Below are 26,034 nucleotides of genomic sequence, written 5' to 3' on the forward strand. Positions count from 1 at the left end.
ACCTGGAAGGATCTAATTTTTTTATACTCAGTATACACTTAGTCAATGTCAGTGAGAAGACCACAGATTTGATTAATTAGGAATTATAAAATAAATAGGACAAAGGCAGAACTACGAGATGCTTTGCATATTTTGTAAATTCCAAATCCATGAGGAACTTGACCATTTTAGCATGGAAGAGGTGCAAAATTAACCCTTCACAATGTTACTTGGAAATGTGAGAATTAGTCATTCTTTTTGCACTCTTGTATGAGGTTCCAAATACCTCAGATGCAAGATTAGTTTAGGTTTCAGATTTTAAACTCTGCCTTATTATATGTATTATTTTTAATTAAAGTTCCTGAGATGCATCTGGAAGCATCACACGGTATATTTTTTAAAAGTATATATATTGCAAATAGTGTTAAAAGAGGCACCTGCATTCTCCCATTCCTGCAGCCATGCCCTGTTTGTAGGCTTTGCTCACGGCTAGAAGCAGAACGCTGGACTAGATGTCCCTTTGGTGTGACCCAGCAGGGCTTTCATATTCACATCTCCTTGTCTGCTACTTCCTACTAGTATTTCCGCATCAGTAACCTTCCCCTTCCTTAAATATTTACCAATATTTAAGTAGGACTGAGTGATCACGTATTTTATAGAAAAGGGAATCAGAAAACTACAAGCTATTTTGCAAAGCTTAAATTCCCCAACAAAACATGTAGCATAACTTAATTTAAAACAACCTGTAGTTTAATGAGAAGAAGGAGCATCCTAATCCACACTATCCAAAAAGTTCCCACAGTGCTCTTTCCTTGTTTCCCAGCACTGCAGACAGAACAAGCTAGAGTCTAGCTTGTCTGAACCAGGGCTCATAGCTTGCTTCCTCCAAACAAATCATGAGCAGTAACCAAGGTTTGTTGTTTGTTTACCATGCGTGATTTGTTAGAAGGAAACAAACTGTGCGTCTGGCTTCATGTGACACTACACCCTAGACAATGGAAACAGAGACAGAGCATCATGGGAACTTTCAAGCAGCATTCATATTAAACTATAGTTTATTTTAAAGTATGGTACCCACATGGGTACTATGCTGCAGGCACTGTCTACATAATTTATTTACAGCATAATTTATTTACAGATTTTTAATTTTTTTTTACCAAGGCACTCCAAATTGTGCAATGCATTCAAAATTCAATGAAGGCAATGATCACTTATCCTAATTAAAGAGTTCCTTTTTTCCTTTCAGCAAATAAGAAGTGACCATTGCTGCTGATGAAGGGCATGTTGTACTCAAAATACATCAGGAAATTTGGTGTGCTCCTATAAATAAGTAAGGTAGTGAATTCTTGATATTTTCTTCTGTTTGCTGTTCTGAAGATTAGCGCTGCCCTCTTCCCCCACCCCAGTAGGATATATAACTGTGCTTTTCCATCACAAGTTAATTTAAAAGACATGAGAGGTAAATTGCAGAGTCTTGAAATCCAGACTGTCACCAGCTGAATAATGAGACCTATATTAATAATGATTGTATCTTCTACTTTGGGACCTGGCTAATACTACACCTGACTTTTATTACTTATAATTCAATACTTGGAATGTGAGGTCAGAAATCAAACAGCAGCCTCTTGGGCATAATGTTTTAAGATGATATAAGGATGCATGTTGCCAGTACCCAAGAAATGCATATAGTGAAGAAAATAAGAGGACAAATTTTTAACCCCTCTCCTTGAAGATGAAAGGTTTGCTATGTTAACACATCTGTCTAAGAATGTGGACTTTTGGTATTTAATATTCCATTTAAGCAGCAAACTTGAAAGTGCAAGCATACGTTAAAAGCTTGCAAAGACAAGTGGAATCGTAGGCCAACCCAAAACATTTGGGGACTTACATGATGCAATACTAATAGAAAATGACAAAACCTAGGTGGCTAATAAAAAGAGTACAGACCCATATATGTATAAGAAACATTTTGCTGATCTGGAGGTTTTAGTACTCCAAGGTTAAACCTGTCACTAATATGATGCTTGTCCAATAGAAATGTAAGTATCTTCCACTCTTTGAAGTGGTAAAAGATGTTTAGTGGTGCTCTGTAATAAATCCTCAGAACAGTAAGGGAGCAACCTTGATAGGACTTTTCATAACAAGCTAGTTAAGGTTTAAAAACACAAAGCTGAATGTGTGTCTTATGTTTGTCTGCTGTTTGGTTAAGTTTTTTAATAGATTGCTTTTTATTTATAATTTGTTATATATTTTATATGATATATGCTGTGTTCGTGATGTGCTATTATCTTTTATTATGTTATGATTATTTATTGGTTGTAAGCCGCTTTGAGATTCATTTGAATGAAAAGCGGCATAGAAATACAATCAATCAATCAATCAATCCATTAGAGCATATAAAGAAATGTGCATTGGTCAGAGTACAGAGTAGTCTATCAGCTTCTTAAATTATAAGCAGTGATAAGCGTGAAGTTGTTTTTGAAACAACAATAACAATTTTAGATAGGTTTATGGCCATCTAAAAAAAGAAAGAAAAGTATTTAGCTCCCAGTTCTCAGTATTTGCTGTGACCAAATTTGCCAGTGAGATCAGTTCAGTTTTGTACTACAAATGTGTGTTGGGAATATAAAATAAAGGTTTTTATCAAATGGTGAACTGTTGACTAGGAAAAGGGATCCCCCCTGTCACTTACACAATATAAATAATTTAAAATTTTGCTATAAATTTTGTGGATGTGTTTAATATTCTATATTCAGTATATCCTCATCATTCTTGAAGACTGGACAGCAGAACAGATATAGTATTCCAGCAGCAGTCTGCTCTTTGGGCTGGGCTTTCGTTTATACAAAGCCAAGTAGTGTATTAGAACTTCCAGCTACTATACTACGATGAAAGGAAGTTGAGATATTGAAACTGTTATTGACTACAATAAAACCCATTGCTGTTTCTGAATCACTGCTTCAAGCAAGACAAAATATTACCCTTCCCATGACAGGTGCATCCAGGGTTTTTTTTAACCCCCACCCACCCACATTTAGCAATATCTGATTCCAGATTCAATGAAAATGTCATTTTATTGGATCTCTGAGCTTTTAATGCTTTCTGTCACTACTAACAGACAGTGAATGGTTACTCTGAGGTATAAGTTGAAAAATGTAATGATTGCACCAGGTATGTTACAGCATTCAACAGTGGAAGAGCATGGCTATGCATCTTTTTGAGACATGCTTTTCTATAAAGGGATCTAGGGATGAGGGACCCTTTTCCTTTGGAAGGCTGCTAACAAGAAATGTATAATTGTTCTCTGAAAAATCTAGATGCAATATTTAGAAGTGTAGCAATGTTAATTTTCAGCTGCAATACACACTACATATGAATGCTGTATAATGTATTAAGGGGTGGTATATCTTTTACTTATATCATAGAACTTCGGGGGAGAATTCCATTGTGGTGGAAACATCTAGGAAATCTCCACTGTATGAACACATTTACCCTTCTACTCCTGTAGGGAAGAGAGAAGTGACCCTGATCAGTATGACTGTTGAGCTAGCAGTAGAACTCAAAGCTATTTTGAATGGGGTTAAAATCAAATCTGCAATACCTTTTTGGTACCTTTGCCCAGGAATGTTTTTGTTTAACTTCGTCTGGTGCCAGCTTCACCCATTTGTGTGGATAAAGCAGAGCTGGTCACAATTAGTCACACATAATTTAAAGTTATATCAATATTGGATTAGTGTAATGCAGTCTATGTCAGGTTGCCTCTGAAAAGTCCAACTAAAGTTTCTTTTATGCTGTAGGAACTTGCTGCCAGTTTCAGCTACAATTCAAAGTACTGGTCACTGGAGGACCACTAGCAATCAAGGTAGACAATACAGAGCTATATGAACCAATAGTATGACTCAGTATAAGGCAGCTTCCTATGATCTTGCTAACTCCTTTATGTGAAGTGGGGATTAGTATGTCCCATCTGCTTCTCAAGAGAAACTGGTAAGAACCCGAAGGATAATATTTTTTGTGCCAAAATCTCAGACTCTGGAGTTCTTAGTTCTGGGAGATCAATCTTGCCCTCTCTCTGGTGGCATACTGTTGCTAGCTGAAGACACTTTAAGTTTTGCAAGCCTGTTCTTTCATGATGTCTGGTTTTCTTTTTTTCCTGCTATTATTTTGCTTATTCCATGGTTTTTTAAAAATATGCCAGCCTGCCTCTTTCATGTTTTATACTGAGTTGCTTTTTTAATTTGTTGTGTTAGCCACCTTGGATCTCTCAATCCTGAATCAGAAAGGCAGGATATAAATGCTTTCGATTAAACAGTAATTAAACACACAAGACCAGAAGCACCAGAGGTGCTTGAGTGCACCTCTCAGCTCAAACAACATTTCCAAAAACACTTCATCAGGTCTGCCACATCCTCCACAATATTACAGCAAATTTTACAACACACCTTTGTGGTCACCATTTGCTTCTGGCAATACTAGAATAATATTCCTGTCAAACCCTGATGGGAGGTAAAACCACAGACTGCATTGTGCAGGCTTGATGGAGGTGAAAAAAGCATCCTCTTCTAACAGTGTTGTACTGAGTATGTAAGTACTGGCGGAGGAAGAGGAGTGCGGGGGGAGCGCACTGCCCCTGGCAGCGCAATCCCAGTGGGGTGCCATTGCGGCTGCTCCCCCGCCCATGCTGGCACCATGCCCCCAGGCACTATGGGACACGCACTACAGGACGCGCACTACAGGACGCGCACTACAGGACGCACACTATGCCCCTGTGGGCGGCACGCCACGCCACGCCCCTGGGACGCACGGCAGCCCAGCCCCCACCTGCTCTCTGCCCCCCGGTGCCGGAGCATAAAGCTCTGCCACTGTATGTAAGAGCTCTGCTTAATAACCTAGTACAAATAAATTAATATTGCAACAAAATATTAAAGTGTGCTTATTAAGAAGTTTGAGAGTGGCATCTTCCATGGATTTTCCCTTTTATATCCCATATATTTATTTTCCTCATAATAACTATCAATATATCAATAACAACCAGAGTCTATACAGGATTTGAAACATGTGTTGGCCAGTATAACTATCTTTCCCTAAACTGAGTCAAGTCTGGTTCTGTGAGCTATGTAATCTGGCATTTCGCCCACTGTCACTGTATTTGTGTGCTTATGTGTGCTTAAAATTAAAAACAGCATTGTTTAGCTTAGGAGTGATTTTTTTTTTTTGGTCCAAGGACTGGGGCGATGGGGAGGCATGTGTACTATGCTGTTCTTCACCCTACCACCATGACTGTGACTTGGAAGCTGTTCCTGTAGAAATGTGCATTTTTGCAACATTCCCAGTATCAAAAATTTGTCAAAATATTTTAAGTTGGGCACAGGTGACCCCTTTTTTACTGCCTCAACCTATGCTGAGACAAAGGTCACTGACAAATTTCACTCATTATACAGAAAATGGCCAGAAAGAGAGAGAAAGGGACCATCACACTTCTTAATGGGTGGAGACCCTGGTACTCATATTTGTATCTGTGTAAAGCATGAGGACTTCCAAACAATCAAAATGACCAGAACAAGCCAGATCTGGATCTCAACTGTTGCAGATGATTTGCACAGTATGATTCTCCAATCATCTTGTAGGTCAAAACCCAAAGTAAGATCATGCCATCATAAAGCTGTGACTATTAGATGTGATGGACATTTGGGCAGCCAGACGTAATGTGACAAGAGGAAGTCCTTAAAGAAGAGTTAAAACTGCTACCCTATTAGAAACCTGGTTTCAGGCTTATTATTGATGCTTAATGCTTTCCCCTCTTGCTTTTGCAAAAAGCTTTATAGGTGAAGGTCAGACGACTTACTTGTGTTATATTTAGCGAGGAGGGTGTACAAGTTTCCTTCTGCTCATCAATCACAGGGGAATGCATGTCAGAAGGTCATTCCTCCTAATTCCACATCTTAAGTTACATCAGTGACAACCTTTCCAGGCCCCACTTGACATCTTTTTATTAAGAATATGAATCCCAAGCCCTCCAGAGTAGAGGAAATGCTTTTTCATTATTTCTCTCAGCAATAAATGTGGGCACTTCTCTCTGTCTGCAGTTAAATTGGGAAGTTCAGAAAGAAATCTATTTCCCCCTCAGCTACTGTGAGGTTGCAGAATGTGTCAAATTCAAAATGACAACAGTAGCTGCAGTGTTTCCCCTTCCCCCTATGTTTCCCCTTTATTTCGTGCCCCCCTGCTGTTGCTTTGCCTGTCTTACAGCAGCCACAGCAGGAAGCAGAAATGAAAGCAAGAGCCACAAACGTGCACATAGGTTGGATTTCCCTCCTGGAGCAGCAGGAGGCAAAAATGATACGAATTATGTTGCCACTTCCTCTTAGGCAAAAGCATTAACATATGAATATGTAAAGTTATGTTTGTCCCTCCTATTAAAACAAATGGTATCTGCTGTCCTCTTCTGTAGTTTACAAACATATACTGCCAGGTGGGGTTATCAAAATATGCATAGATGGCCAAAGGCTGGATTCTGACTAGGAAATGCTGCACTGCCTATCCAGGCTTCAAGAGGTGACACTAAATGTCTCCTTTCAGAGATATTATAAGCAAATGTTTATGTGAGAGTTCTGTAATTGCCTAAAAAAGCATTGCCAAAGCAAAGCATCCCCCCCCTGTTAATGTCTCATGGGAGACAAGTGGCTCAAACAAAAATCATGTTGAAAGTTTATTTTCCTAATTCGAATATATCCTTAAGAATAAAACCCCCTCCACTGTAAGCTTAGTTCTCTCTTTTTTTTTTTTTACTGAATGTGCAGCTATTCACCATATCATATAGTATGTGGTATGGTAAATGTCAGAAGTTTGCTAGTAATTTTAAAATATATTTAGGAAGCTAATCATGCCGCCATCATTTTAACGATTTACCCCCAAAATGACATCTACTGCCAGCTGTAAATGCTAAAAACAAATTTAATAACAGCCAGTCATTTCTGAAATTCAGCTCCCACTGTCAAAGAGACTAGCTGCTGCTTAGTTTCAAAAGCTGATTACTTGGTCAGCAATGTGCTGATGATGTCACAGAAAAGCAGCAGCTGCTTATGCAGTTCTTCTCATAAGTATGCAATATCAATCAATCACAGTGTTAAACAGCTGTGCCAATCAGGGAATAAGGAATCTGTGTTCTTATTAGTTAAGTCTTGACAATACAGTGGACGCTTGGGTTGCGAACGTGATCCATGCCGGAAGCACGTTCGCAACCCGCAGTGTTTGCAACCCGCAGCGCTGTGCCTGTGCACGCACGGGTCACGATTTGGCGCTTCTGTGCATGCGCAAAGCACAATTTAGCGCTTCTGCACATGTGCAGGTGCAGAAACCTGGAAGTAACCCATTCCGGTACTTCTGGGTTTGGCGTGGTGCGCAACCAGAAATTGTGCAACCCGAAACATTTGTAACCTGAGGTATGGCTGTACTCTCTCACCTTTATTTTTATGTATATACATAGATGTACATCCAAAGTGTTCCCCTTGAGTTTTATTTGCCCCAATCCTCAGTCAAAAGTTATGTGTGTACACAAGAACATAAACTGTAATACATTATGAGGTGCACATATTAAAATACATGTTTAAATGATGTATTCAGCACAGTGCTTGGATTTTCTTGGTGGAAGCTTAAAACAACAAAAAATGTCAGAATAGACATAAAATCACACAACTTCTGGCACTTCTGGGACAAGATCACAGCCAAAGTTCTAACAGTTAACACCACTGCAGAAGGCATCACTACTGTTACCCTAATGAGGTAAGTCTTCTAAAAGCCAGTCAGTTTGAATAACAAGTATCTGTAGCAGCTTTAATTATTGCTTCAGTTACCTATTGTACTGAAGGACAAAACTATGCGTGGGTGTATTTGACTCCCTTGAGCTGGCATTTTGACAATAATAAGCAGATTCTGCCATAAAGCACCTGTTGTTAATATTAGTTAACTCTGAAAGCAACAGCTTTTTAGGCACTCTTACTTTTTACTAAAAGCCTCAGGTATCTCAGCTTTTAACTAAAAGCCTCTAAGGTGGTTAACAAGATATACAAAACAACCCTCCCCCATATATTACAATCATGCCATGTCCTTAAAAATACCCTATAAAGCTCCTCTAATATCTACCATAGGGACGCGGGTGGTGCTGTGGTCTAAACCACAGAACCTAGGGCTTGCCAATCAGAAGGTTGGTGGTTCGAATCCCCGCGACGGGGTGAGCTCCCGTTGTTCAGTCCCTGCTCCTGCCAACCTAGCAGTTTGAAAGCACGTCAAAGTGCAAGTAGATAAAGAGGTACCGCTCAAGCGGGAAGATAAACAGCATTTCCGTGTGCTGCTCTGGTTCATCAGAAGCGGCTTAGTCATGCTGGCCACATGATCCGGAAGCTGTACGCCGGCTCCCTCAGCCAATAAAGCGAGATGAGTGCGCAACCCCAGAGTCGTTCGCGACTGGACTTAACTGTCAGGGGTCCTTTACCTTTACCTAATATCTACCATACTCCAGAATGGGAATAGGGGAAGCATTCCTTAATTTTAAAACTAGAAGACATGATTTCTGGAAGTCATGCATCTGGAAGTCATGGTGTCTCTCTGCCCCAGTGAGCCACACTTCCTGTCAGAATTAGTTGTATGCAGTTGCTCTTTGCTCTTGTTCTTTTTTACAAAGTGAAGCTGCAAGGGTTGCAAACTACAGTGGAAAACAGAGAGCTTTTTCCTAAATTAAAACCTGCCATATTGCAAAAGCCTCAAGTTGAAGCTGAATAGTTAGTCCAGGCACTCTGCTACAACGGAGGGAGAGAAATATGTGACACCTTATTAATATTTATGTAATTCATAAAACAACCTTCACCCAAAGATCACAGAGTGGTTTACAACATAAAAACACAGAGTGTAAAAGACAATAACAAAAAACACAATACCCCCCCAGATACATTTATGTGAAATGATGGTTCAAGATCAAGTCTCAGGGTGCTTTTAGGTGGGCTGTTTATTCACACAAATTTTGGTTGTTATCCCACACTGTCTAGTGCAATTATCCCAACGCTATTCTGTCCACAAAAAATCTGGCAGGAAAACTACCAAAAATTGTATTAAAAAGTGCAGGATAACAGCCACTAGCTGGTAATGTTGTATAACCTCCGCATGAACATATCAGGATGAATGCTCAATAAACAGCTGGTCTGGAAGCTCCCTGTGCTTCCTTAGTCTCTGCTAGCCTTTCCTGTGCTCAGGAAGGAGGGACTAAGTAAATGTTACTAGAGCTGTTGTGAAACATGCCCATTTGATTTGCATAGCCCCATTTGTAGGAGGCAAAGAATGAAGAGGCATTTCATTGATGGCAGACACATTGGGGCAAACGTTTTAGGGGTAGGGTTATTGGTGGCAGCAGAAGAAACAACCCCAACCCTCCACCCATTGGCAGCTGCTGCTGGCCACCAATGTAACACTGCAATAAAGAATCATGCAGAAGAGACTTCTGGAGAAAACTATGGCTGTTGAAGCCTGCTACGAGGAACACTGCTGCCACCACCAACCACCACAGAACACAGGCAGCAGCAGTTGAAGCAAGCAAAGCTTAACAACCTCAAATCTTCTCCCAAATTTGGCCAAAAGAGAAGGACAAGTGTTATAATAATTAGGGCCACTGAGATAACCAGGACAGTTAATTGGTCCCAGAATGCATGTGAGCAAATGACTTGGGTCTCAGGTTTCCAGATTGCATTGAGTAACAGACACAAAATCCCAGGTACAGAACACTACATTTAAAGGGTGTTTATTAGTTGTGTACATGCTATAAATCCTATAATACCAAGCAAGAAGACGAGATTTCTTCTTTCTTTCTTTTTTGGGTGGGTTACTAAATTTTATGGGCTTATTCTCAAAGCTGAAATAATATCATGATTGAAAACTACCACTTAATTTGACTGGCTAATATTTCAAAATCACAGCTATTATGTATGATTATATTTATAATCATACAGGGTTGAAACTTGCAATGCCATGATCCTACAGATGTAAAGAAAAAGGTATAATAGTCTTTTAAGAAACTCAGACATACAGCTAATACAGTGAGCAACTGTATATAAATTGCTGTGATATAACCCTACTGAGACAGAAGACTTTTTGTCCTCAGACCATATTAACCTTGGTCTTTCGGGAGGACACTTTGGCCTTCCTTACTTCTTGACAATTGCTGGCATCCCTGAAGTGCCAGACACATAATTTATGAACTGAGAAGGACTTTAATTAAAGTAATAGGCATGTTAACCTTTGAAAATCAATTCAAAGAGGAGTTAAGTGGATTAAGTTTATTTTTTATTTTAAAGGTTTCCAAGCAACTTGTCCTCTGCTTTGTCATGGAGAATTATGCAGTGGAAGACATTCTGTTATTTTTATATGCATTATATATGTTCATGCAGTATGAATATGTTCCAGAACTGATATAACATTGCTTTCAAATGCTGAAATAAAGGGTGTAATCTTTAATATGTAACTAAGCAGGCAACTTCTTCCTTTTGTATTTTATAGTAAGTGAACAAAAACCAGTTCCCGGAAGTATAACCCAGTCTCTAGATTCCTCCCTGTTTCCCTCCCTTGCGAAGAAGCCTAGATATGAAGGGAATTTTCTTTTGGCCTCCATTTTAAAGCAAACTGACCTAATTTGCATTTTCCAGACTTATATGTGAATTGGAATGCAATTATCAATTGCACTACACACTTCTCTGAATTTTTCAGTACAGTTTCAGTTTAAAATGTGCACAAAAATGATATATTATGTGGACAAGGTTTACAAAAATGCATAGAAAATCACACAAAAATGCATACTTTAGGAGGGAAATGTAAATAATAGAGAAAAAAAGCATACATAATAGATAAACTGTGGATATATCTATATAGCTATATCTATATATATTGTATTTTTTCCTGCACATAAGGAATACCGGTATATGGAATGCATGGAAACCTGACATAGAATAGAAATAGCTGATCTCACAGAGCTACAATTCTCAGGGGGGTTTAACATTCAAACCTCTTCCCAGGTTTGGGAATTGTACCTATGTGAGAAGATTTGACGTCTACTAACAACTCTTAGCACCATTAATAAACTGCAGTTCCCAGGATTCTTTGAGGTGGGGGAAGCTAGGTATGACACTGCTTTAAACGTATAAGTGCAGATGGGGCCGTAGTCTTACAGTTCTGTAAATACAAAAAATTTTTTTTCCTTCCAGTAGCACCTTAAAGACCAACTAAGTTAGTTCTTGGTATGAGCTTTCGTGTGCATGCACACTTCTTCAGATACACTGAAACAGAAGTTGCCAGATCCTTCTATATAGTGAGAAGGTGGGGAGGGGTATTACTCAGAAGGGTGGTGGGAATGGGTGGTTGGCAGATAGCTGTGATGAGCCTGTTGACGACTCTTAACGACTGCAATAGGTCTTACAGGAAAAAGCAAGGGGTGAGAAGGTGAAAAATGGCTTTGTCATGTATAATGAGATAAGAATCCAATGTCTTTGTTCAGACCAGGTCTCTCCATGGTTTTAAGTTTGGTAATGAGTTGCAATTCAGCAGCTTCTCTTTCCAGTCTATTTCTGAAATTCCTTTGTAATACAGCTACTTTGAGATCTTGTATAGAATGTCCTGGGAGATTGAAGTGTTCTCCTACTGGTTTCTCTGTCTTGTGATTCTTGATGTCCGATTTATGTCCGTTTATTCTTTGGCGTAAGGTTTGGCCTGTTTGTCCAATATAGAGAGCTGAGGGACACTGTTGGCATTTGATGGCATATACAATGTTAGACGATGAGCAATTAAATAGTCCCGAGATGGTATGTGTGATGTTGTTGGGGCCAGTAATGGTGTTGTCTGGGTGTATGTGGCAGCAAAGTTGGCATCTGGGTTTATTGCAGGCTCTGGTGCCGGTGTCCGTGTTACGTCTGGTTGTAGTATTATTGTGGGTTAGGAGTTGTTTAAGATTGGGTGGCTGTCTGTAGGCAATGAAAGGTCTTTCTCCCAGAGCTTGAGAAAGAGAACTGTCATTGTCCAGGAGAGGTTGTAGATCTCTGATGATGCGTTGTACTGTTTTAACTTGGGAGCTGTATGTGATGACTAGAGGTGTTCTGTTATTTTCTTTTTTGGGTCTGTCTTGCAGGAAGTTCTCTCTGGGTATCTGTCTGGCTCTGTTGATCTGTTGTCTAACTTCATCTGCTGGGTATTTTAGTTCTAAAAAGGTTTGCTGTAGATCTCTTAGGTGAGAGTCTCTGTCTGTAGAATTGGAACAGATACGGCTGTAACGTAGTGCCTGGCTATATACAATGGACTGTTTGGTATGTTTGGGATGGTAGCTAGAGGCATGTAGATATGTTTGTCGGTCAGTTGGTTTACGGTATAAGGTGGTGTCTATGCGTCCATCCTGTATTTTTATAGTAGTGTCCAAAAAATGTATTTCTTGCATAGATTGATTCATTGTTAGGTTGATTGTGGGGTGAAAATCATTGAATTTCTGGTGGAAGGTGTCCAGGGTCTGTTGACCATGTGTCCAGATGATAAAAATATCGTCAATGGGTACAAGAGAGGTTTGAGTGGGTAGGAGTTTAGGAAACGTTGTTCTAAATCTGCCATGAAGATGTTGGCATACTGTGGGGCCATGCGGGTGCCCATTGCTGTGCCGCTGATCTGAAGGAACAGGTCATCACCGAATTTGAAGTTGTTGTGGGTAAGGACAAATTGGCAGAGTTTGGTGGCAAAGTCCGCTGTGGTTTTATCTGAAATGGTGTTCCTTATAGCTTGTAAACCATCGTTGTGTGGGATGTTGGTATACAGAGATTCCACATCCATAGTAGCTAGTATAGTGTTGTTGGGAAGATTATTTAAAGATTGTATTTTCCTCAGAAAATCTGTGGTGTCATGTACATAGCTGGGAGCACTGATGGCATATGGTTTCAGAACAGAGTCCATATAACCGGAGACACCCACTGTAATAGTGCCAATACCTGAAATGATGGGGCGTCCTGGATTTCCTGGTTTGTGTATTTTAGGTAGAAGATAGAAAGTTCCTGGTCGAGGTTGTGTTGGTGAGGATCTGTTCTTGGATGTGTGGGGGTAGCTCCTTAACAATCTTGTTCAGTTCTTTTTTGTATTCTTGTGTGGGGTCTGAGTCCAATTTTATGTAAAAGGCGGTATTGGAAAGTTGTCTGTGAGCCTCCTGAATGTAGTCAGTTTTGTCCATGATAACGACAGCTCCACCTTTGTCTGCTTCTTTAATTATAATGTCTGGGTTGTTTCTGAGATTATCTATGGCTCTCCTTTCAGCATGGTTTAGATTTTGTTGTAAGCGATGGTGTTTTCTGGTCACATCTGTTTGGATTCTGTGGCGGAAGCAGTCAATGTACAAGTCCAGTGTGGTATTGCGTCCATCAGAAGGGGTCCATGTGGAGTCCCTTTTTGTGTAACACTTTTTCGGTGGTAGTTGGTGGTCAGTGTTCTGTTGGGAGGGTGGTTGTTGTTCTCCAGTGGGTTGAGAGGTGTTGTGTTGTGGAGTTGTTGCTTGTTCTGCTTTGTCTTGTTGTTGTGTGTGTTGAAAATACTCCTTCAGGCGTAAACGGCGGAAAAATGCTTCCAAGTCCCCGTAGAACTGAATCATGTGTGGGGATTTGGCAGGGCAGAATGACAGTCCACGTGAAAGGACTGATTCCTCAGCTGGGCTGAGTGCTTGCTGTGAGAGATTGACAATATTGTTGATCTTGTTTTGATTAGTAGCCTGTAGGTTGGAAAGGTTAGAGAGTTTCTTGTTTTTCTGTTGATTTCCTGTAAGACCTATTGCAGTCGTTAAGAGTCGTCAACAGGCTCATCACAGCTATCTGCCAACCACCCATTCCCACCACCCTTCTGAGTAATACCCCTCCCCACCTTCTCACTATATAGAAGGATCTGGCAACTTCTGTTTCAGTGTATCTGAAGAAGTGTGCATGCACACGAAAGCTCATACCAAGAACTAACTTTGTTGGTCTTTAAGGTGCTACTGGAAGGAAATTTTTTTGTTTTGTTTTGACTATGGCAGACCAACACGGCTACCTATCTGTAACTAGTTCTGTAAATGCAGGCCATTTTCAAATAATACTATACAAAAGACATAAGTCAATCTTCTGCAAGACAATAGTTGCAAAATACTAAGAAAATAAAAGTAAATTAATTAAGTTCCTATCTGTATCAATGTATGTGGATCACAGAAGAGGGTTAGGGCAGCAGTCAGGGAGAGAAACTTGATGACACAAAGGAAAGGCACAGGTTAAGGAAACAACTACCAGGAACTGACTGAACAGAAATTAAGATGGACATATTACTATAACAAGTCAGCTAAAGAAACACTATCTGACACTTCCTTTTTATTTCTACTGAAAACTTGCCCACAGCCCATATTTCTGTTAGCAAGTTCTCAAATCCGTTGTGTCACTTTTGTGTCCACTGTAATAGAATGTCTTGTCAGGGTAGTCTGAAAACTCCTATATATCGATATTCAGTACTCACTAACCATCTTGATTAAATCAAGACAGAAGATAAGAAGACAGAAGTTGCCCTACTTTAAAAAAAAAAAAAAATTCACTTCATTAAAGTTGCATTCTTTAGCATAACTAAAACAACCTATAAAGAACATCAGTCTTCTGGAATAACAGTGCTTATAGTCTGATACTGTGACACACAAAATGGTTATGAAATATTTATTAGGATATAAGCCATTGCAGCTCACAGGAAAGAGCAGAGCTATCCTCACCCATTTCTTGCTATAGCAAGCTATCTCTCTCTACAAATGCTTAGTCTTCATGAAAAATACTACTTTTTTAAAGGAGCACCCAGCAACGGAGCAGAACATCCTAGCAACACATGATCCAACTTCCATTGCTCAGCACCTGACCTGAGGTCCAGCTGTAACATCTGTCACCCCCCCATATTATTTTAATTATTGATTTGTGTGAGCCACCTAGGAGATCCTTCTAGATTGAATAGAATGGATAGAAATCAAATAAACAAATCATAACAAACTTACAAATTAGTACTATTATCATCATCATTCTATATACACAGTTCTTTATAAGAAATATAATAAAACCAAATTAGAAAATACTACCAGCATAACTACTCCTGTTTTATATACACCATTTACTGAACAATAGAGAACAATAATTATTGCATTCATGTAGGTTAAAATAGACAGCATTTTTTCACTTTATAATACTCTAATATTTGTGCTGGATTTTTATTTCTTGCATTTTCTAGGGGAAATGGGTTTATTGGAAGAAAGAGAAGTCACTACTAACTGTCAACACTTATGCCGTAAACTAAAATGGTAAAAATGGGGTGCATGAAAAGTAAGGATCCCATATTTCTCAATTTCTTAACAATGTTGCTGGTTGTCACAATGGTTTCAAATAAACTTAAAGTGAATCAATGTTGCAGGATTGTAGCATCAAAGAGGTAGACGGAGACAGTATCTTAATCAGAGGTTGTCACCTTTACAGATTTAACACTCTAGAAATACCATAATATTTTTGTTAAGATGTGTGGAAACTGGTGAACCTTTGGATAAGGAACTTTTAGATGAACAAAATGGGGGAGGAAGCAGTCAATTGTGCTCTAATAAGCAAGTGAAAATTCAGTGCTAAGCTTCTGTTTTATCTGAGCCAGGATAACAGAGCCATCATTTTAAACCACTGCTGTTTCAGATGACCATCTTTTAATGATTAATTTATATGTTTTATACTTCACAGGAATTCAACAAGGAGGAGAGAAAGTCATTTTAGGGTGGGCTTACTTGTCATTCAAATCAGCACCCTAAAAGTTCCTGCAACAAGGAGTTAAAACAGATGCTATGCAACTGGACCCCATAAGCCCCACAAAGGGAGGAAAATGTTTTCACTGTGTAATTAGTTTTTTGTTTTGCTTGTCATTGCACATATATTTGAAACATTAATGGAGGGATCAGTAAAAAAGCATTTGTTTTATGGTGGGGAAGATAAATAATGTTTACAAAGGAAAATTTAAAACATGGTGACTTGAACATTTTTTTTCTTCCCTACTTGCAGTTTCGTAGAAGATGCAAATCTGTCTTGCATATTGCTTCCCAGCTGTCACTCTCTGCTTGGCATGAAAATTAAAACTATGATGACACACACTGCTTATTATGCTAAAATCTGAAAACAAAAGCTTAAGTGGGAATACAGCAAAACTCCTTAGATTGAAAAATTAATAATAAATGCTGGAAACATATAGACCAGGAAGGATATAATTGCTGTTTCATACTGACTGTCAAGCACATGACACATAAATCCATTGATTCATATATACAGCTCTTTTAAATATAATTCAAGTTTACGGCTTATCAACAACTGCATTTCTTGAATATAAATTAATAGGTCATATTTTAAAATATTTGAAGTTTTTTGCAGGGGGAAGATGCAAGTTTAGAATATGGTTATATTATAGCACAGGGCAGAGGGTCCCACAGCCAAAGAAAGAATGTATGTGTGTCCATTATTTGGAGAACATTTCTGTAGGAGGACACGATGATGCAATAAAACAGGCAAGGTGCCATTTACATGGGGGCAGTCATAGAATATTGTAAAATCATAGCAAGTCAATAAATAGGTCAATGAACAATTTTGGACTAATACTGATATATACCTGAACTTTAATGACAGCCCAGAAACTGAAACCTAGCCCAGTTATATATGGGCAGCCAAGGCAAGCTTTTGAGCACCAGTTATGTGCTCGCAATAGTCTGTCTCCCTCAAAAATTTAGCTGCAGCGTTTTGCATTGGTTGGAGACTACATAACCCCACATAGAACATATTGAAATAATCAAGTTTTGCATTTACCAATGCATGAATCACTATGGCCAGACCATCCTTCTCCAAGAACAGTCATAGTTTAAGTATCAGCCATAGTTGGTAAAAGGCACTCCTAGCCACTGAGGCCACATGAGCTTCCAATGCCAATGAACATTCTGAAATTCATAACCTGCTCTTTCAGAAGGAGTGCAATCCCATCCAGAACAGGCCACTGGCCAGTCTCTGGACACAGAACTCACAAACACACAGTGCCTCTGTCTTCCCATGGTTCAAACTCAGTTTATTGGCCCTTATTCAGTCCAACACTGCACCTAGACAACAATCCAGCTCGTGCACAGCCTCTTCTGACTTGGATGTTATGGAGAAGTAGAGCTGTGTGTCATCAGCATATTGATGACATTTTGCCCCCAAACTTTAAATGACCACACCCAGTGGCTTCATATATATGTTAAACAGCAATGGGGACAAGACTGTACCTTGTGGTACACCACAGCATGGAGTCAAAGTACTGTACAGTTTCCCAATGCTAGTCCATGGATACAACTCTGCAGGTGGGATTGGAACCACTATAAAACTGTGTTCCACAGAGCTGGTTGAAGAGGATACCATGGTCAATGGTATGACAAACCTCAAAGAGGAAAAAAAGAGAAAGGAGAGGGAAATAACCACAAAGAGATCAAGGTGCAGAAGCAGAATTGCATTCCTCATCCTGCTTTTGATACAAGTCGTTCATCAGGGTGACCAAGGCTGTTTCAGTTCCAAAACTGTGCTTGAAAGTACAATGCAAATTGGTACTTGGTAAGCAGGATTATGTAACCTAACAAGCATTCAGTCTGCTTCAGAGCAAGGCTTCTGTCACTAGCACTCTAGTCATCTCCCAGCCTGCTTCACAATACAATATGACATACGTGCCAATTTAATTTGAGTGGTTTTAAATATTAGGAGATGTTTATATGTCCTTTCTCTCCTCTTTGGGAGGGAAAGGGGTCTTTTCTGTACTATTGCCACAAATATTGTTCCAAGCACAGTCTGTTGCCTACTTCTCTATGTTTCACATTGTGGGCATAATTTACATTCCATTGAAGTCAATGGCAAAAGCCCAATGCTTTTAATGGAGACAGATACTACACAGTCTTGCCATCTGTTATCTATGGGCAAGTTTCATTGATTTCATTATGACTTATATATAGCTTACGAAAAAGTAAAATTATAGCCTAGGAGAACTTAGTGGCCACAACAAAGTACCCATGGAGCTCCTGCATGAACAAGCTTTCTCATTCACATTAAAATAAAATAAAATAATCTTATCTGCAAATGTAAGTGCTTGAAGTAAATGAGGTACTGTATTCCTTTGACACGTAGGAATTCTCATGTATACATGAAAGGCTTGTGCTTGATTTCTGTTTTCTGTTTAAAAACACTACATTTTTCATTTGTTTGCAACAAGCCCCACTGTATTCAAGGGGACTCACGTCCAGGAATGTGTTCCTAACAGATTGGCCTTACATATATAGCTTTTCCTTACAAAGAGTCAGACAAACATAGGATGAAAACATTTTTTAAAAAAATGTTCTTACATATTCAGTAATGAATGGCATGGTAGAGTGTGTGGCATTTACCTAACTTCTCAACAGCTGAGTGTCACTACAGCTTACTGCAGTGGCGGACTTCAGGCTCTCAAATATCAGCACCCTGTGCAACACTAAAATTCAGGGGCTCCTGCCTCTCTCCCTTCTACAGCACTGCTTTGGCGCCCTCTGCATCATAGTGCCCAGTGCAGCAAATCTGGCACTCCTGCTATATATTTACACTATATGGAGCTCTCCACCACCTTGTCTCTCTGTCCTGGAAAGCAACATTAGCTCAGGTATCAGGAAGTCAATTAAGCACTGTTATCCACTACTGTACACATTATAAAAATTGTTTTGGGTTTATATTCATTTCTAGAAGATGATCCAAACATCCAAGGTTAAAAAATAACACATTACATAAATGTCATATAGTCCTTCGTAAGGCTGTATTTGATTGGGCCAAAGTGCTCTTGAAGCTGGCCCAGCAATCTGGGAAGTGGGTAAATCTTCTCATGCTTTCAGTACACCTTCGGCTCTGATTAGCTTGAGTTAGTGCAAGTTACTGTGGACGTATCTGGTAGATAGCAAAGCTGTTCATGACACCACTTTGCTAGTATCTGAATACAGCAGGGGTTCCTTCTTCAGTTAATACTGTGTAAAAGGGGAAGGGGGAGAAGCTTGTAGTAAGCCATCTGATCTCTTCAAAGACTGAGAAAAGAACCATACAAATCTAACTGTGAGGTCACACCCTGGCTATAAAGTAGTCTTCTGCCTGACTTGCTCATAACAATTTGGATTTTGCTGCTAAATTGATCTTAATGTAATCTAATTTATATTAATCCTGACAGCTGGGGGGAAGAACAGACAACCTGCGTTTCAGATAGTTCACTTAATGCAAGAGATTTGTGAACACAAAACTCTGGCCAGCTATTGTGACATTATTATTTTTTTGAATTTGAATATATAAAGAACCTATTACAGGATAACAAAGCTGCCAAAATAGGTAATATTTTCATTTACTAATGGATATGAATTAGATCTCACTGGAAAAGTGTTTTATTATTATTATTTTCAGAAAGCTATTCTGTAAGGAGTATGATGCAAAAATATTGCCGTAGATATATCACAGTTATACAGCATTCATAGCCCTGGTCCTTGCCCTCATTAGCATTCTTGTGATGTGCATACGAATCTGGTAACACAGCTGGGAGCAGGTGGCATAGGAACAGACTCAAAATGAGTTGAAAGATTCATTAAGCTATGGACTAAGTAATTGAAAGCCATAGCATTAGGCTTGGTTGGGTTAGAAAAAGAATACTTCAAATACTGTCATGGGCAGGCCAGTCCTCAAAGTGCTACATTAAAATAAGTCCCAACATATAAGTCTTCTGATATAAGTCTTCTGAGTAATTACTATAGGATGAAAACAATATGCACTTCAGAAAATGGGCATGGAGGAGAATAATTTACACTTCAAAAGTCCAAGAACAAATTAAGCTGCATATATAGTATGTTGGATTTATTGTGACACTGTGAGTTGCAAAATCATGTTTGGCATTGGCTATGTTTAAAGGGCTTGGATTTTCCACAGTTACAAAGAAAACAGGAAAGAACACACACACACATACATACACATTCTCAACCTGCTCTGCAAATTAACCAGCAGGTACCTAAATGCAAATGGTTGGATTTCGTTTACCTGTAAAGTTGTTTCACACACTATGGCACCTGAAACAGGTGTGGCAGTGAGTAGCTTTCTAGTCACTTAGGCAATGAAAAGCCCTGGGAAGCTTGACATGTGAGTGCACGCACTGGGGGTACAGTGCAGATGTCAGGGCTATTTAAGCTCATCCCACCCTTCTTTCCTGTTGGCAGTGCAGGCATTGCCGGTTGCCATTTGGGGGCTGAGTAGCTCATCAGTGAAAGGTTTCATTAATTAAAGGTAAAGGTACCCCTGCCCGTACGGGCCAGTCTTGCCAGACTCTAGGGTTGTGCACTCATCTCACTCTATAGGCCGGGAGCCAGCACTGTCCGCAGACACTTCCGGGTCACGTGGCCAGCGTGACAAGCTGCATCTGGCGAGCCAGCGCAGCACACGGAACGCCGTTTACCTTCCCGCTGGTAAGCGGTCCCTATTTATCTACTTGCACCCGAAGGTGCTTTCGAACTGCTAGGTTGGCAGGTGCTGAGACCGAACGACGGTAGCGTACCCCGCCGCGGGGATTCGATCCGCTGACCTTTCGATCGGCAAGTCCTAGGTGCTGAGGCTTTAACCCACAGCGCCACCCACGTCCCTTTCATTAATTATGAACCCCCAAATTTTGGATCCCCTCCAAACCAGTGCCAAAGTTTTGTAGTCTTGTGGGGTTTCGTAGCAAGAACCCCATGTTTTGTGATCCCCTCCCCAAACTGAGTAATCCATACTCAAGTTGGTGGATCGTAGGTTTTACTCAGAAATCCATCCTTGTCCAATTCACTCCAAACTGGTCCCAAGGGTTTGCAGTCATTTTGTAGGGTTCCTGCTACAAAACCAGGGTTCCTGTTTAACAGAACTCAAAATCCAGCATTGTCTGATTCAGGAAATTCAGGAAATATTCTGAGTTCATCATACCTCTTTAAAGATGAGCATATTTAAATCTAGCTACCTTTAAAATCTGAATAATTCCTTCATGGCTGGCATCCAGATAATGGTGGGAGACAGGACACAGACAAAAGATGGCCATTGTTAGCCATTGTTCAACAGGAGCATGTTCTTTCAGCTCTTAATTTGCAATATGGGCAAGGAAAGAATTGGTCAGGAAAGAAAATCAGAGAACTATTGAAATTGCAGAAATGGCTCATTTCAAAATTACCTTACCTCCCTATAAGAATGCTTTGGCTAAAATATATTATAAAGAACCCAATATTTCAGTCAGTCTAGCTCCTGACTCCCATGAGGATGCAAGAAAATGACTGCAAAACTTTGGCACCAGTTTGGCGTGAACCAGACAGTGTTGGATTTCTGGGTGATACCAATGATTCCAGTTTGAGTATCTGTTTGGATTGCCTTACAAAACACTTGATTCACACTACAAAACCCTACAAAATGACTATAAAACTTTGTCACTGTTTGGAGGTGGTCTAAATTTTGGGGTTCGTAGTTAATGAAGCTGTTGATGGGCTTCATTACACAGTCATTACATAGGTTAATTGGCCACATTGGCAGGTAGGTGCAGGAAGTTATGCAGTAGTTAAGGTTGGGTGAGCACCCTTAGACACCTTTAAAGGCTAAAGGAGTAGTCTTGAAATTTTCTTTAGGGCAGTAGGACTTGTTGGTATGGTTAAAGAACACCTTTGGGTCAACCTGTAACACCTGCTGAGAGTTGTGGAGTCCCAGGAGGAGGTTGACCAGGAAAGCCATTCATCTGAAAATGTGGGTCTTAAGTAAATGGGAAGAGGAAAATCTACCCCTCACATTTGGCAGGGTTGGGTCACCCACAGGTTGGTTATTAGTTAGATCTCACACCTTGTTCCCCCTATTCAGATTGTAAATGTGGCCCAGTTCACTCAGTCTTTGGTTCCTGTCCCTTTATTTCCCTCTTTGGTCACAAACAGAAATGCCAAGTTGTTTAATGGTCACTTTAATTTCATTTGCATGTATGGTAAGCTGGATGCATAAGGCAGCTGGCATGCAAAAAAACTGGTTTGTTTGGCAAGCCAACACAAACCAATACATAAATAGACTAGTGGTAAAATGTGTGCAATCTGATTTCTGGCTGTTTTGCAGTGAGGACTTGCCATTAGGTGCTCAAAATTAAAGTAGCTGAGCCCTCATTTGAATCCTTGGAACTGTGGTGCAAAATTTTTCAGGACAAAATATGATTATCAAGAGGCTTGGTTAAAATTAACTGGAAAATGAACTTTAATTATATCAAATGCCAATTTTAAAAGAAAGGCTGGACAACATCGTTGACCTCACAGGTGAAAATGGAAATTTGCTCTTCTGTAAATTTTCGCTGATCCGGATAAGAGAAAAGAAAGGAAAAATTGGACAAAACTGGGTCAGTAAACAATACCAAAACACTTTATACTACCACAATGGAGATTAAGTGCCATTGTCGCATTGTGGTTAGAGTGTCAGACTAGGACCTTGGGAGCTGACTGTTCAAATCTCCACTGAGCAATGAAGCTCATTGGGTGACCTTGGGCCAGTCACCGCCTCTCAGCCTAACCTACCTCACAGAGTTGTGGGAATTAAATGAGAAGTAGGGAGAACCATGTACATCACCTTGCTCTCCTTGGAGATCTAAGGTTAATAAAATAAGCAAATAAAATAAAATGCTACAAAAGTTATGGTCTCTTTTACCTTAGTTTATGCAGATTGTCCTGAAATACAGTGTTTCCCTATGCAAAGCAGATATGAGATTTTCATAATGCATTAAAGGTTTAATTAAAGTAATGTTTTCTGATTACAAAATTGAGAATTATTCTGGTGTTTAGTATAATTCCCCAAATGATACAGTGGTGTGAAATTACACCCTGCAGTTTATAATAAATGCAATATGGCATTCAGTCTTGATTGAAAGCAAGAGATATGTGATATAATTATTTTCTTTCTCTTTTTTTTGCAATATGGAATGCTTAAAAACATTATCACAAATATTTCCTCCATGGGACTTTTAAAGATAACATTAAAAGCGATCAAATGTTATGGTTGGCAAAGCATGATGGGTAGGTTCTCAATCTGCTTGCTGAAAATAGATCTCCCAACTGTGATTAACAATGAGTGCGCTTATACTGAATTAATGAATATACATGTTGACTTTCAGCTTCAATTCACTGGAATAATTACTTCACATTAACATATCAACAAGCCAGGAGCCAACAGTCTAATGTTTCAGGTCACTGACTATGTATAACAAAGGGTTTTCTTTTGGTGGCTTATTTAAACAGCTTCGATGTACATTTTCTACTCTTCCCATCTTTCTAATTGCAAATGCTATCCATTAAAAAAGTTTATATATGCAATAAATGAACACTACAGGCATGATCTAGCAAAGTCTGACCACTTTTCTGTCCTACTGCTTCCTCTGAAGGAAAGTTAAGAATGCATTGACATTTCTTAACTCACTTGAGATCACTGGGATTAAAATCTTCTTACGTAATTTAAAAATGGATCGTGCCCAAAGAAGTATGCAAAAAACCGAGCCTGATGTAATGTTTTAAATGTAGTGGAAGCTGTCTGAATGAAGACTAAGCCAGAAGTTTCATTTTTGGTTTGAAAGGAGGGCTTCTGAGGGTTGTAGGGACTGTTGAGAAATCTTCCCTTTCCTTAAGTTCCCTCCGCTTCTTCTTTGCTGGGTGTTTGTGGCCCTGACAGTGGTGGCGGCTGCATACACACTAACTTTTTTGTAGCACCAAAATGTAGTTTTTCTCAATCTGGAATTGTTCATGTCTGTCCTCAACATGCTGCTTTAAATCTAGATTGATTCTAGATTCTGCCATTCACAAGGATTGGGTGTGGTTACTTGACATGTGTTTGAAAAAGCTTCCCTTGGTTAGGTTACCCACACTTCCCCCTTCGTCCACATGTCCCAAGCGAATGAAGTGGTGATTGCCATCTTGGAATCCTAGCCACCACATCATTAGGCAAGTGTTCGTACACACACACCCATTCTTGGGACCATCTACATCTGTTTTCAACTGGACACAGTGCAGGGTAACATAGAATCAATATGCAATGACCTTTTATTTTGGGAATGAATACAGTTTCTTCATAAGTGCTTTTCAGGTGGAAAAAATAGGCAATATATCTAGATTGTGTGGAAACCCCGCCCCCCTCATGACTTACAGGACTATTTGGCTTCAATCATAAAGTCAAATATCATTGGCTATTGGAAATTATCGTCAAATCAAATCAGAACAAAGTAAACTTTCTGTGCCAGGTCTGATTTGGGTTCCGGACATCACATGTCCAATGTTTGCAGGGCGTGCTGAAAAGTCACTATAAGAGAGCACCTTTTGTAGGTGAAGTTGGGGAAATGATTTCATATCACCCATAGTATGAATACAAATTCACTGCTTAAAAAAGAAATGCCTCAGAATCTTCCAAATGTGGATACAAAGCAGTTCCACCACACTTAACATGTTATATCTCCCTTGACTCTTCCTTAATTATTCTGTAAAATAATTAACATGAAAAAATATCCCACATCTTTCAATTAGAACCAGACATAGTTCAACTTGACACACACTGGCTATATGTTTTCTATCTGCTTATTTGTTATGATTCTTTATGATATGACTGGAAGCCATGGCTACTTGATCAACTAGAGCAGCAGATCCGGAAGTCTTCATTCAAACATGCTGTTTGAAGACACAAAATGCCTAAAGTCATGCCTGCTTAGGCATATGTATTTAGTTTTGGTTTAAAAAATAATAATAATGAAAAAGACTTTTAAAGCTGTAGGCTTTAAGAAAAAACCCCCAGTTACAGTAATTCCCAATTCCTTATTTTTAAAATGTCCCACAACTATGTGATAGGAATCACTGCAAGAAATCTAGACCACTGATTTCCTATACAGTACCTAAGAAAAAACATCAGGTGTTGAAACCTGAATTGTACCAGCTTGTCAGCTGAATCATTTAAACCAGCACAGCTGTTTTCTCACAGGAGTCAAGACTTTCAGGCTGAAGCGGGGTGGGCTGGAAGAACACTTTTTTTTTTAGCGCAGAAAAACAGGTATTTAAAAAACGAGTATCTGGATTTTACAACAATAAGTCACATGGTAAATCGCTCTCTCATACACATACAGTTGATGTATACTTTAATGTAAAAGCTGGTTACATATAATTTAATGTAAGAGTTACCTGATATTTCTATGGGTAATGGTATTATTGCAGCTAACATACAGTGAATATGAAAATACTACCATTTTGAGCATAATAAAATTTAGGACCTTTCATGTAATTAACAATAAAATATTTGGGGAGCAGCTGCATCATTTACAGAATTAATCACTTTCTTAGAATCGTAAGGGCTCCGGTATTTCATATGCTGCTATGATATGAAATTATCCAATTCATACCTCTTGGACTAATGTGTGGATCTAAAATATGAATTTCACACTTTTCTAAATGCTGCAGTACAGTTTAAACTTATCGAGATACGTGTTGAAACACATATGAAACGCCCGGATACATATATTTGGAAAGAATTTTGTTGTTGGAGAACCAGGATGCAAAGGACTTCCTACAGCCTTTCTACTTCACAGGTGGGCATAGTACTGCTGCACTCATATCCAGCTTGCAGGCTTCCTCTAGGCATCCGTTCAGCCACTACATTCTTCTGTCTTTGCTGGCATCTTTTGGGCACCATGTAAAGACTTACCTTTGGACTGAGATGATGTTGTTTTGTTACTAGTGTGTTGCCTAAGCTCTGTGTGGCTGCTATGAGTTTTGTTGTTCTTTGTTTTGTGGTATAATGTATTTATACATTTGTATTTTTAAATGTGCTGTAAGTTGCTTGGATACCTTTGGGTAAATAGTGACTAATATATATTAACAACAACAACAACAACAACAACAACAACAACAACAACAACAGTATATCTGTCCCTCTCAATAATAAAATTTTAGTCTGTTTCCTTATA

At 39.3% G+C, this 26,034-nt stretch overlaps 1 protein-coding gene and 1 long non-coding RNA gene across 5 annotated transcripts in view; one reads left to right on the forward strand and one right to left on the reverse strand.

Moving 5' to 3' along the window:
- Positions 1–26,034, reverse strand: part of EPHA6 (EPH receptor A6) — a 344,313-nt gene that overhangs the window by 198,386 nt on the left and 119,893 nt on the right. The window lies entirely within an intron of this gene.
- On the forward strand, positions 7,612–16,233 carry LOC310761661. The gene is made up of 4 exons (XR_014547645.1): positions 7,612–7,761; positions 15,262–15,353; positions 15,753–15,904; positions 16,068–16,233. It is a non-coding gene; the product is annotated as an uncharacterized lncRNA (long non-coding RNA).

The sequence above is a fragment of the Podarcis filfolensis genome, assembly GCF_964270895.1.
Source record: "Podarcis filfolensis genome assembly, chromosome: 4".
Lineage (NCBI taxonomy): Eukaryota > Metazoa > Chordata > Lepidosauria > Squamata > Lacertidae > Podarcis > Podarcis filfolensis.